Source organism: Oncorhynchus tshawytscha, linkage group LG26, assembly GCF_018296145.1.
Source record: "Oncorhynchus tshawytscha isolate Ot180627B linkage group LG26, Otsh_v2.0, whole genome shotgun sequence".
Lineage (NCBI taxonomy): Eukaryota > Metazoa > Chordata > Actinopteri > Salmoniformes > Salmonidae > Oncorhynchus > Oncorhynchus tshawytscha.
In genome coordinates, this window is record NC_056454.1 from 35547981 (window position 1) to 35560664 (window position 12684).

General features: G+C 45.7%; 1 protein-coding gene across 4 annotated transcripts in view; it reads left to right on the forward strand.

The window, feature by feature from the left end:
- The first annotated feature begins 9120 nt into the window (after window positions 1-9120).
- LOC112225574 (unconventional myosin-Ib) overlaps window positions 9121-12684 on the forward strand; it is a 177317-nt gene continuing 173753 nt past the window's right edge. For 2 of the 4 annotated variants that reach the window (XM_042306527.1, XM_042306526.1), the window contains exon 1: window positions 9122-9411. The gene's annotated coding sequence lies outside the window, so the exon portion shown is untranslated. Of the gene's footprint in view, window positions 9412-12684 lie in introns of all 4 variants that reach the window. The other 2 variants (XM_042306525.1, XM_042306528.1) reach the window with 2 other exon arrangements.

Here is a 12684-nt window from a genome sequence, read left to right on the forward strand (position 1 = left end):
GAACTTAAAACTTACTACCCTCTCCACTACTGTTCCATCGATGTGGATAGGGGGTGTTCCCTCTGCTGTTTCCTGAAGTCCACAATCATCTCCTTAGTTTTGTTGACGTTGAGTGTGAGGTTATTTTCCTGACACCACACTCCAAGGGCCCTCACCTCCTCCCTGTAGGCCGTCTCGTCGTTGTTGGTAATCAAGCCTACCACTGTTGTGTCGTCCGCAAACTTGATGATTGAGTTGGAGGCGTGCGTGGCCACGCAGTCATGGGTGAACAGGAGTACAGGAGAGGGCTCAGAACGCACCCTTGTGGGGCCCCAGTGTTGAGGATCAGCGGGGTGGAGATGTTGTTGCCTACCCTCACCACCTGGGGGCGGCCCGTCAGGAAGTCCAGTACCCAGTTGCACAGGGCGGGGTCGAGACCCAGGGTCTCGAGCTTGATGACGAGCTTGGAGGGTACTATGGTATTAAATGCCGAGCTGTAGTCGATGAACAGCATTCTCACATAGGTATTCCTCTTGTCCAGATGGGTTAGGGCAGTGTGCAGTGTGGTTGAGATTGCATCATCTGTGGACCTATTTGTCAGGTAGGGTGGAGGTGATATGGTCCTTGACTAGTCTCTCAAAGCACTTCATGATGACGGAAGTGAGTGCTACGGGGCGGTAGTCGTTTAGCTCAGTTACCTTAGCTTTCTTGGGAACAGGAACAATGGTGGCCCTCTTGAAGCATGTGGGAACAGCAGACTGGGATAGGGATTGATTGAATATGTCCGTAAACACACCAGCCAGCTGGTCTGCGCATGCTCTGAGGGCGCGGCTGGGGATGCCGTCTGGGCCTGCAGCCTTGCGAGGGTTAACACGTTTAAATGTTTTACTCACCACGGCTGCAGTGAAGGAGAGGCCGCATGTTTTGGTTGCAGGCCGTGTCAGTGGCACTGTATTGTCCTCAAAGCGGGCAAAAAAGTTATTTAGTCTGCCTGGGAGCAAGACATCCTGGTCCGTGACGGGGCTGGTTTTCTTTTTGTAATCCGTGATTGACTGTAGACCCTGCCACATACCTCTTGTGTCTGAGCCGTTGAATTGAGATTCCACTTTGTCTCTATACTGACGCTTAGCTTGTTTGATTGCCTTGCGGAGGGAATAGCTACACTGTTTGTATTCGGTCATGTTTCCAGTCACCTTGCCCTGATTAAAAGCAGTGGTTCGCGCTTTCAGTTTCACGCGAATGCTGCCATCAATCCACGGTTTCTGGTTTGGGAATGTTTTAATCGTTGTTATGGGAACGACATCTTCAACGCACGTTCTAATGAACTCGCACACCGAATCAGCGTATTCGTCAATGTTGTTGTCTGCCGCAATACGAAACATATCCCAGTCCACGTGATGGAAGCAGTCTTGGAGTGTGGAATCAGATTGGTCGGACCAGCGTTGAACAGACCTCAGCGTGGGAGCTTCTTGTTTTAGTTTCTGTCTGTAGGCAGGGATCAACAAAATGGAGTCGTGGTCAGCTTTTCCGAAAGGAGGGCGGGGCAGGGCCTTATATGCATCGCGGAAGTTAGAATAGCAGTGATCGAAGGTTTTGCCAGCCCTGGTTGCGCAATCGATATGCTGATACAATTTAGGGAGTCTTGTTTTCAGATTAGCCTTGTTAAAATCCCCAGCTACAATGAATGCAGCCTCAGGATGTATGGATTCCAGTTTGCAAAGAGTCAAATAAAGTTCGTTCAGAGCCATCGATGTGTCTGCTTGGGGGGGAATATATACGGCTGTGATTATAATCGAAGAGAATTCCCTTGGTAGATAATTTGATTGTGAGGAATTCTAAATCAGGTGAACAGAAGGACTTGAGTTCCTGTATGCTTTTGTGACCACACCACATCTCGTTAGCCATAAGGCATACGCCCCCGCCCCTCTTCTTACCAGAAAGATGTTTGTTTCTGTCGGCGCGATGCTTGGAGAAACCAGCTGGCTGCATTGACTCCGATAGCGTCTCTCCAGTGAGCCATGTTTCCGTGAAGCAAAGAACGTTACAGTCTCTTATGTCCCTCTGGAATGCCACCCTTGCTCGGATTTCATCAACCTTGTTGTCAAGAGACTGGACATTGGCGAGAAGTATACTGGGGAGTGGTGCACGATGTGCCCGTCTCCGGAGTCTGACCGGAAGACCGCTACGTTTCCCTCTTTTACGAAGTCGTTTTTTTGGGTCGCCGACTGGGATCCATTCCGTTGTCCTGGGTGAAAGGCAGAACACAGGATCCGCTTCGCGAAAGTCATATTCTTGGTCGTACTGATGGTGAGTTTACGCTGCTCTTATATTCAATAGTTCTTCTCGACTGTATGTAATGAAACCTAAGATGACCTGGGGTACTAATGTAAGAAATAACACGTAAAAAAACAAAAAACTGCATAGTTTCCTAGGAACGCGAAGCGAGGCGGCCATCTCTGTCGGCGCCGGAAGCTGTTCAGATAGCTATTGTTTAAAGTTAGTGAGGGAGATAAAAGTCTCCAGCTTCAGTGATTTTTGCAATTTGTTCCAGTAACTGGTAGCAGAGAACTGGAAGGAAAGGCAGCCAAAGGAGGTGTTGGCTTTGGGGATGAGCAGTGAGATATACCTGCTGGAGCACGTGCTACGGGTGGGTGTTGTTATCGTGACCAGTGAGCTGAGATAAGGCGGAGCTTTACCTAGCATAGACTTATAGATGACCTGGAGCGAGTGGGTTTGGCAACGAATATGTAGCGAGGGCCAGCCGTCTAGAGCATACAGGTCACAGTGGTGGGTGGTATAAGGTGATTTGGTAACAAAACGGATGGCACTGTGATAGACTGCATCCAGTTTGCTGAGTAGAGTATTAGAAGCTATTTTGTAGATGACATCAACGAAGTCGAGGATCGGTAGGATAGTGAATTTTACAAGGGTAAGTTTGGCGGCGTGAGTGAAGGAGTCTTTGTTGCAAAATAGAAAGCCGATTCTAGATGTAATTTTGGATTGGAGATGTTTGATATGAGTCTGGAAGAAGAGTTTACAGTCTAACCAGACACCTAGCTATTTATAGTTGTCCACATATTCTTGGTCAGAACCGTCCAGGGTGGTGATGCTAGTCGGGCGGGCGGGTGCGGACAGCGAACGGTGGAAAAGCATGCATTTGGTTTTAGTAGCATTTAAGGGCAGTTGGAGGCCACGGAAGGAGAGTTGTATGGCATTGAAGCTCATTTGGAAGTTAGCTAGCACAGTGCCCAAGGAAGGGCCAGAAGTATACAGAATGGTGTCGTCTGCGTAGAGGTGGATCAGGGAATCACCCGCAGCAAAAGCTACATCATTGATTTATACAGAGAAAAGAGTCGGCCCGAGAATTGAACCCTGTGGCACCCCCATAGAGACTGCCAGAGGTTCGGACAACAGGCCCTCCGATTTGACACACTGAACTCTGTCTGCGAAGTAGTTGGTGAACCAGGCGAGGCAGTCATCTGAGAAACCATGGCTATTGAGTCTGCCGATAAGAATACGGTGATTGACAGAGTCAAAAGCCTTGGCCAGGTCGATAAAGACGGCTGCACAGTACTGTCTTTTATCGATGGCGGTTATGATATCGTTTAGTACCTTGAGCGTGGCTGAGGTGCACCCGTGACCAGCTCGGAAACCGGATTGCACAGCGGAGAAGGTACAGTGGGATTCTAAATGGTCAGTGATCTGTTTATTAACTTGGCTTTCAAAGACATTAGAAAGGCAGGGCAGGATGGATATAGGTCTGTAACAGTTTGGGTCTAGAGTGTCACCCCCTTTGAAGAGGGGGATGACCGCGGCAGCTTTCCAATCTTTAGGGATCTCGGATGAAATGAAAGAGAGGTTGAACAGACTGGTAATAGGGGTTGCAACAATGGCGGCAGATAATTTTAGAAAGAGAATGTCCAGATTGTCTAGCCCAGCTGATTTGTACGAGTCCAGGTTTTGCAGCTCTTTCAGAACATCTGAGATCTGGATTTGGGTGAAGGAGAAGCTGGGGAGGCTTGGGCAAGTAGCTGTGAGGGGTGCGGAGCTGTTGGCCGGGGTTGGGGTAGCCAGGAGGAAAGCATGGCCATCCGTAGAGAAATGCTTATTGAAATGTTCGATTATCATGGATTTATCGGTGGTGACCGTGTCGCCTAGCCTCAGTGCAGTGGGAAGCTGGGAGGAGGTGCTCTTGCTCTCCATGGACTTTACAGTGTCCCAAAACTTTTTGGATTTAGAGCTACGGGATGCAAATTTCTGTTTGAAAAAGCTAGCCTTTGCTTTCCTGACTGACTGTGTATATAGGTTCCTGACTTCCCTGAACAGTTGCATATCGTGGGGACTATTCGATGCTATTGCAGTCCGCCACATGATGTTTTTGTGCTGATCAAGGGCAGTCAGGTCTGGAGTGAACCAAGGGCTATATCTGTTCTTAGTTCTACATTTTTTGAAAGGGGCATGCTTATTTAAGATGGTGAGGAAATTACTTTTAAAGAACGACCAGGCATCCTCGACTCACGGGATGAGGTCAATATCTTTCCAGGATACCTAGGCAAAGGAGGGCAAGTTATTTATTTTTGTATTTGGAGGGCAAGTTGGTCAGGATAATATCTATGAGGGTGCCCATGTTTATGGATTTAGGGTTGTACCTGGTGGTTTCCTTGATCATTTGTGTGAGATTGAGGGCATCTAGTTTAGATTGTAGGACAGCTGGGGTGTTAAGCATATCCCAGGTTAGGTCACCTAACAGAACGAACTCTGAAGATAGATAGATGGGGAGCAATCAATTCACATATGGTGTCCAGAGCACAGCTGGGAGCTGAGGGGTGTTCTATAACAGGTGGCAACAGTGAGAGACTTATTTCTGGAGAGATTAATTTTTTTAATTAGAAGCTCGAACTGTTTGGGCATAGACCTGGAAAGTATGACAGAACTTTTCAAGCTATCTCTGCAGTAGATTGCAACTCCTCCCCCTTTGGCAGTTCTATCTTGATGGAAAATGTTGTAGTTTGGTATGGAAATCTCAGAATTTTTGGTGGCCTTCCTAAGGCATGATTCAGACACGGCAAGGACATCATTGTTGGCAGAGTGTGTTTAAGCAGTGAGTAAAACAAAGTTAGGGAGGAGGCTTCTGATGTTAACATGCATGAAACCAAGGCTTTTTCCATTACAGAAGTCAACAAATGAGAGTGCCTGGGGACACGCAGGGCCTGGGTTAGCCTCCATATCACCCGAGGAACAGAGGAGGAGTAGGATGAGGGTACGGCTAAAGGCTAGCAAAACTGGTCGTCTAGTGCGTTGGGGACAGAGAATAAAAGGAGCAGATTTCTGGGCTTGGTAGAATAGATTCAGGGCATAATGTGCAGACAGGGGTATGGTGGGGTGCGGGTACAGTGGAGGTAAGCCCAGGCACTGAGTGATGATAAGAGAGGTTGCATCTCTGGACATGTTGGTTATACTAGGTGAGGTCACCACATGTGTGGGAGGTGGGACAAAGGAGGTATCTAAGGCATGTACAGTGGGACTAGGGGCTCCGCAGTAAACTAAAACAATGGTAATGATCCTAAACAACAGTATACAAGGCATATTAACATTTGAGAGAGACATAAAGCGAGGCATAAAGCAATCACAGGTGTTGATTGGGAGAGCTAGCTAAGTCAACAACAGGTAAGACAAAAACAGCTAAGTCAACAACAACAGGTAAAATGGCATTGAATGGGCAGAGAGGGTCGGTTAACTACACACAGGGCCTGAGTTCGGCGCTAGGGCCGACAGATAAACAAAGGTAAACAAAGTGGAGTACCGTGATAAATGAACAGTCCAGCAGGCATCAGCTATGTCGCCAATTGAACATAGGGTCCAGTGTACAGCAGTAGATGAAACAGGGAAGCCGCTAGGTAGTCGTTACTACGCTAGCACGCGGGAGACACAGCGTTTAAAAGCCGGTTGAAGGCACAGCTGATGGAATTATGTCTGTGGACCAGTCGTGGTGGTACGGCGGGGCGCCGTATCGACGAAGGGACCGGGCCAGATGGTTCGGGGCTGGGTCACTCAGTGGCAGCTAGCTAGCTGTGATGATCAATGGTCCAGAGTTTATGGCAGGAATCTGGCGTTGTAGTGGAGAAAAACAGTCCGAGGCTGGCAGGTATTATCCAGGCTAAAAAAACGGCTGGTGCCTGAGCAGAGGGTAAAGGCCGCTAGCAGTGGCTAACAATGACTACACACAAGGCCTAATTAGCTGGCTACCCTCTGATGAAAGTTTTGGCGATAGGGTCTAAACAAAATAGCGAATCCGTGTAGTAGACTATGTAGACTAAAGTAATAAAAAAATAAAAAAAGTAACACAATAAGAATAAGAACAACAAGGCCATATACAGGGGGCACCGGTACCGAGTCAGTGTGTGGGGATACAGGTTAGTTGAGGTAATTTGTACATGTAGGTAGGGGTGAAGTGAATATGCATAGATAATAAACAGCGAGTAGCAGCAGTGTACAAAAGGGAGTGGGGGTCAATGTAAATTGTCCAGTGGGGATTTGATTATTTGTTCAGCAGACTTATGGCTTGGGGGTAGAAGCTGTTGAGGAGCCTTTTGGTCCTAGACTTGGCGCTCCGGTACCGCTTGCCGCGCGGTAGCAGAGAAAACAATTTATAACTTGGGTGACTGGAGTCTCTGACAAATTGATGGGCTTTCCTCTGACACTGCCTATTATATAGGTCCTGGATGGCAGGAAGCTTGGCCCCAGTGATGTACTGGAACGTTCGCATTACCCTCTGTAGCGCGTTATGGTCAGATGCCGACCAGTTGCAATACCAGGCGGTGATGCAACCAGTCAGGATGCGATTGAAGGTGCAGCTGTAGAGCCTTTTGAGTATCTGGGGACCCATGCCAAATCTTTTCAGTCTCCTGAGGGAGAAAAGGTTTTGTTGTGCCCTCTTCACAACTGTCTTGGTATGTTTGGACAATAATAGTTTGTTGGTGATATGGACACCATGGAACTTAAAACTCTAGACCTGCTCCACTACAGCCCCATCGATGTTAATGGGGGCCTGTTCGGCCCGCCTTTTCTTGTAATCCACAATCAGCTCTATTGAGGGAGAGGTTGTTGTCCTGGCACCACACTACCGGTTCTCTGACCTCCCTCCTATAGGCCGTCTCATCGTTGTCGTGATCAGGCCTACCACTTTTGTGTCGTCAGCAAACTTAATGATAGTGTTGGATTCGTGTTTGGCCATGCAGTTGTGGTTGAACAGGGATTACAGGACGGGACTAAGTACACACCCCTGAGGGGCCCCAGAGTTAAGGGTCAGCGTGGCAGATGTGTTGTTGCCTGCTGTTACCACCTAGGGCGGCCCATCAGGAAGTCCAGGATGCAGTTGCAGAGGGAGGTGTTTAGTCCCAGAGTCCTTCGCTTTGTGATGAGCTTCGTGGGCACTATGGTGTTGAACACTGAGCTGTAGTCAATGAACAGCATTCTCACATGGGTGTTCCTTTTGTCCAGGTGAGAAAGGTCAGCATTGAGTTTGATTGAGATTACGTCATCTGTGGATCTGTTGGGGCGATATGTGAATTGGAGTGGGTCTAGGATGTCTGGGAGGATGCTGTTGATGTGAGCCATGACCAGCCTTTCAAAGCACTTCATGGCTACCAATGTGAGTGCCACGGGGCGGTAATCATTTAGGCAGGTCACCTTCACTTCCTTGGGCACAGGGACCATGGTGATCTGCTTGAAAAATATAGGTATTACAGACTCGGTCAGGGAGAAGTTGAACATGTCAATGAAGACACTTGACAGTTGGTCTGCGTATGCTTTGCGTACACGTCCAAGTAATCCATCTGGCCCAGTGGCTTTGTGAATGTTGACCTGTTTAAAGGTTTTGTTCACATCGGCTACAGAGAGCGTTATCACACAGTCATCCAGAACAGCTGGTTATCTCTGGCATGCTTCAGTGTTGCTTGCCTCGAAGCAACCATAAAAGGCATTTAGCTCGTCTGGTAGGCTCGCGTCACTGGGCAGCTCGCGTCTGGGTTTCCCTTTGTAGTCTGTAATAGTTTTCAAGCCCTGTCACATCCGACTAGCGTCAGAGCCGGTGTAGTAGGATTCAATCTTAATCCTGTATTGACGCTTTGCTTCTTTGATGGTTCGTCTGAGGGCATAGCAGGATTTCTTATAAACGTCCGGATGAGTCTCCCGCTCCTTGAAAGCAGCAGCTCTATCCTTTAGCTCGATGCGGGTAGTGACCACTTCCGTATTGAGCGAGTCACTGGTACTTCCTGCTTTAGTTTTGTACATTCATTCCTGCATCCTCGAGCAAAAACGGACTAATATAAGTATAAAGAGGGGTTCCTGCAGATGCAGGAATGCCTAGATGCAGGAAGGCCCTGAGTTGCAGACAGCAGTTGCACCCTTCTCAAAGATACTGGTAGGCTAACTACAGGTAACTACCAAAATAAAGGTAACACCAAAATAAAGAGTCTTAATAGGGCATTGGGCCACCATGATCCATCAGAACAGCTTCAATGCACTTTGGTATAATTTTTTTGTCTGAAACTCCTTTGGAGGGATGTGACACAATTCTTACACAATCAATTCCATAATTTGGTGTTGTGTTGATGGAAAAAGCTGTCTCAGGCACCACTCAGAAAACTGGTCTGGTCACACACCTATACAGTTGGGTTGAGTTCTGGTCACACACCTGTACAGTAGGTGGCAGAATAAACATACAATTGTTGCGAACGCCATCTCTCTCTCTCTCACACACACGCTCCTTTCAGACCCCTCTTTCAAGGTCACTGAGATACAGTATCTTCTACCCATGGTAGGCAAAATAATGGACAACTGGGCATTATGACCCTAAGCATAATGGGATGTTAATTACTTAACTAATGCAGGAACCACACCTGTGTGGAAGCACCTGCTTTCATTCAACTTTGTAGCCTGTCCCTCATTTACTCAAGTGTTTCCTTTATTTTGGCAATAAGCCTACCCGTATCTCTAATCTGTGGCAATGATGTCCATGATGATTTGAAATTGTCACAAGATGGCGGTATTGCACTGATAGATGTGTTTACTGCCCATGAGTTATGATACATTTAAACTGCTGTGCATCTGATAATCTAGGACGTTTTTTTCTCTCGCTCTCTTACTGATGGTGATTAACGTTGAAGGACGCCTAGCAGCACTTTGTGCAGCCAGCCACTCCCTATGTCCGTGGACCAGAGGTTGAAGTCGTGGAAGCGTAGTCCTTATCCACCTCAGTGCTCAAGTGGAAGTCCTCCTAGCCGGGTGAGAGACGCGTCCAGGCACATTCACAACGCAGATAACAAAAAAAAACAACGGGGATAGAGGAGCCTCTTTTCAATTGAAGGGATATTCCCGGGATTCTTCACTTTCCTCCAGAGTGGATTAAGGGACAACATTTCCAATTCAGAGGCAAGTAGAATATTATAATTTCACATGTGCCACACTATGTGTTTAAATCTAGCGTTTACAAAAAAAAGTTGCATCACTTGAATGTTACTTTGTCGCCTAATTGACTGTTCCGCGTTGGTTGCAGAACCTGAGAGAATCGGACTAAACCCAAATTATATTACGTGTCTATGCAGTAGCCTTATTCCCCATTATTTATACTGCAGTCACTAGTCCCTGGCCGTTTATGGTCAAGGTTTTAACATGGTTTATCCTGTTCTTCCTTAGTTGATTTGTCCTACTTGTGCAACTCTAATGCCACGTAACTTTTTGCGTTAGACTACCCCCCTAAATGTTTGACGCATCCTTGCTTTTGTCTTTGAATGTGTGTAGTTTGTTTGGTTGGCGTAATGGTTTTGCAATACTTTTTCACTGATAATCGTTTCTGACCAATCATTCCCTGAGCCCTTGTTCTATTTCGGGGGGGTGTGTATTTGTTTTATTTGGGAAGAGATTGGTAGACTACTGTCGGGAGGGGTGGGTTAACTTTCGTTACTTCTCTCCCCTCGTCCAAACCTATGGCGATTGTGTATTGTTAATCAACAATGTGAACATCTGCTGTCATTGCGCTGAAGCAGAACACGATGTTGAGAGAACGGTGCTTTTATTGAGATTTGTAGGACAAGGGTGAAGAAAGTAGATGACTTATCACAGATTTCATGCACTCGCGTGGCTATGTTCGTGTCCTTACTGTGGTCCACACTTCACTAGCCTACAAGAATGTGATTTCACACACAAATAATTTACTTTAGTTGCAGACACTTTGAAATAGCCTACCCTTTTAATGAATTAGACACAACCCACAGTGATTGTATTACTTTTTGAGTCTCTTCCTGTACTTACTGTCTACTGTACCACGCCATCAACTTTTTAAAGCGTAACACTTTTTTTATTCTCTGAGAAACATCCCAGAGGTTCTGTTTTTCCTCCTCCTGTGATTCCCTTATTAGAGTCCATTTGGAAAGTATTCAGACCCATTTACTTTTTCCACATTTTGTTATGTTACAGCCTTATTCAAAAATGTATGAAATTATATTTTTTCCTCATCAGTCTACACACAATACCCCATAATGACAAAGCGAGAACAGGTTTTTATACGTTTTTGCTTTGTCATTATGGGGTCTTGTGTAGATTGAGGGGGGGGGGGCATTTTAATGTGGATGAAGTCAAGTCTGAATACTTTCCTAATGCACTGTAGCAGGGGCCAGAATTTGGAATTTTGGATCATGGAAGGCCCAAAAACATGAATGAAAATTGGTTTAGGTCTGCATTTTCTAATGTAGCTTGGTCGTTCAGATGCAACCAGGGTCTGGGTCTCATGTGATTTTTAATTTTAAGTACTGGAACCTCACAGGGATTTGAACCCAATGTCTCTTGTCACTGTGCTTCATACAAAGGAGAATAGCCTCTTGTTTTGTTTTCTGGACTCAACTTTGTCTGTTTAGGGAATAGGTTCTTCTGTGTCAAAGCATGCCTAACAACAGAAAGGGAAAGCCCAATTTAAAAAAACCTTTCTAGTACCCTTGAAGATCAGTTTCTAGTACCCTTGAAGATAAGTAGCTATGTTTGAAATGCCACTACAGAGTGCTGCTATCAAAGACACTGGTTCAGATGAACTAATTGATTCCAGACTGACTGCTCATACAGGTCATGTATATGCTATTATAGATAGGATAATGGATCTATGCTATAGTCTCCTCAGCTATTCACTGCCGAAAGACAATGTAATTGGTCATAAAAATACCAAATGGACATTGTCATAACTCCAATGGGGAATGGCCCATTCAGCCCATGTGCACCATAAGTCCATCCAGCAAGCCAGAGAACAGTTCCCCTTTTATTACTGTGGTTTCATCAGATATGACACTGCCTTCATGAGCCTAGTCACCTTTTTATTAGTGGGACTGATCAAACAAACAGGCAAATGTGGATGGTGCGGTGCTGCCATGAAGTTTGGGGAGTTTGTCTAAATGGCTGTTTATTTACCCACCTGGGGACAATGAATTGGAAGTACAGCTAGGTGAATTGCTTTTGATAAGGAAATTAGTGTTGTCTCATTTGCCGGTGTTTTCCACCCTTATTTGTGTTCAGCAGTGGTTGGAAAAAGTACCCAATTTTCATACTTGAGTAAAAGTTTAGATATTTACTCAAGTGAAAGTCACCCGGTAAAATACTACTTGAGTAAAAGTCTTTGGTTCTAAATATACTTAAGTATCAAAGTACATTTAATAGCTAAAAGGTACTTAAGTATCAATGGTAAAAGTATAAATAATTTCAAATTCCTTATATTAAGTAAAGCAAATGGCACCATTTTCTTGTTTTTAAAATGTATGTATAGCCAGGGGCTCACTCCAACACTCAGACATTATTTACAAAAGCAATTGTATTTAGTGAGTCTGCCAGGCCAGAGGCAGTAGGGATGACCATTTGTTCTCTTGATAAGTGTGTGAATTTAAGTGTTCCTGTCCTGCTAAGCATTCAAAAGTACTTTTGGTTGTCAGGGAAAATGTATGGAGTAAAATGTACAATACTTTATTTTGGAATGTAGTGAAGTAAAAGTTGTCAAATTTTAACTAGTAAGTCCCCCAAAACGACTTAAGTACTTTACATCACTGGTGTTCTGAACCATGTGTTTGTCCTCTAGGCTGGCCTAGTTTCCAGGGGCAAAGTCCCTCAGCCATAGTGATGAATGTTTGCTCGGATCTGCCTGTGGTGATCTGCTGTTGTGAGTACTGAGGTGTGTGTTCTGTGTGTTATGTCGCGTTCACGTGCTAATCGGAACTAGGAAACTCTGAACTTCTGACCTGCTAACTGGTTGAACACGGCATGTAAAAACTACAACCAGTTAGCAAGTCAGAAATATGAAAGCACTTTGGTGCGACAACTGCAAATTAATCCCAGAATAAGAGCAAAGGACCTTGTAAAGATGCTGGAGGAAACAGGTACAAACGTATCTATATCCACAGTAAAAGGGGTCCTATATTGACATAACCTGAAAGGCTGCTCAACAAGGAAGAAGCCACTGATCCAAAACCTCCATAAAATGCCAGACTACGGTTTGCAACTGCACATGGGGACAAAGATCATACTTTTTGGAGAAATGTCCTCTGGTCTGATGAAACAAAAATCGAACTGTTTGACCATAATGACCATCGTCATTTTTGGAGGAAAAAAGGGGAGGCTTGCAAGCCGAAGAACAACTGTGATGCACTGGGGTGGCAGCATCATGTTGTGGGT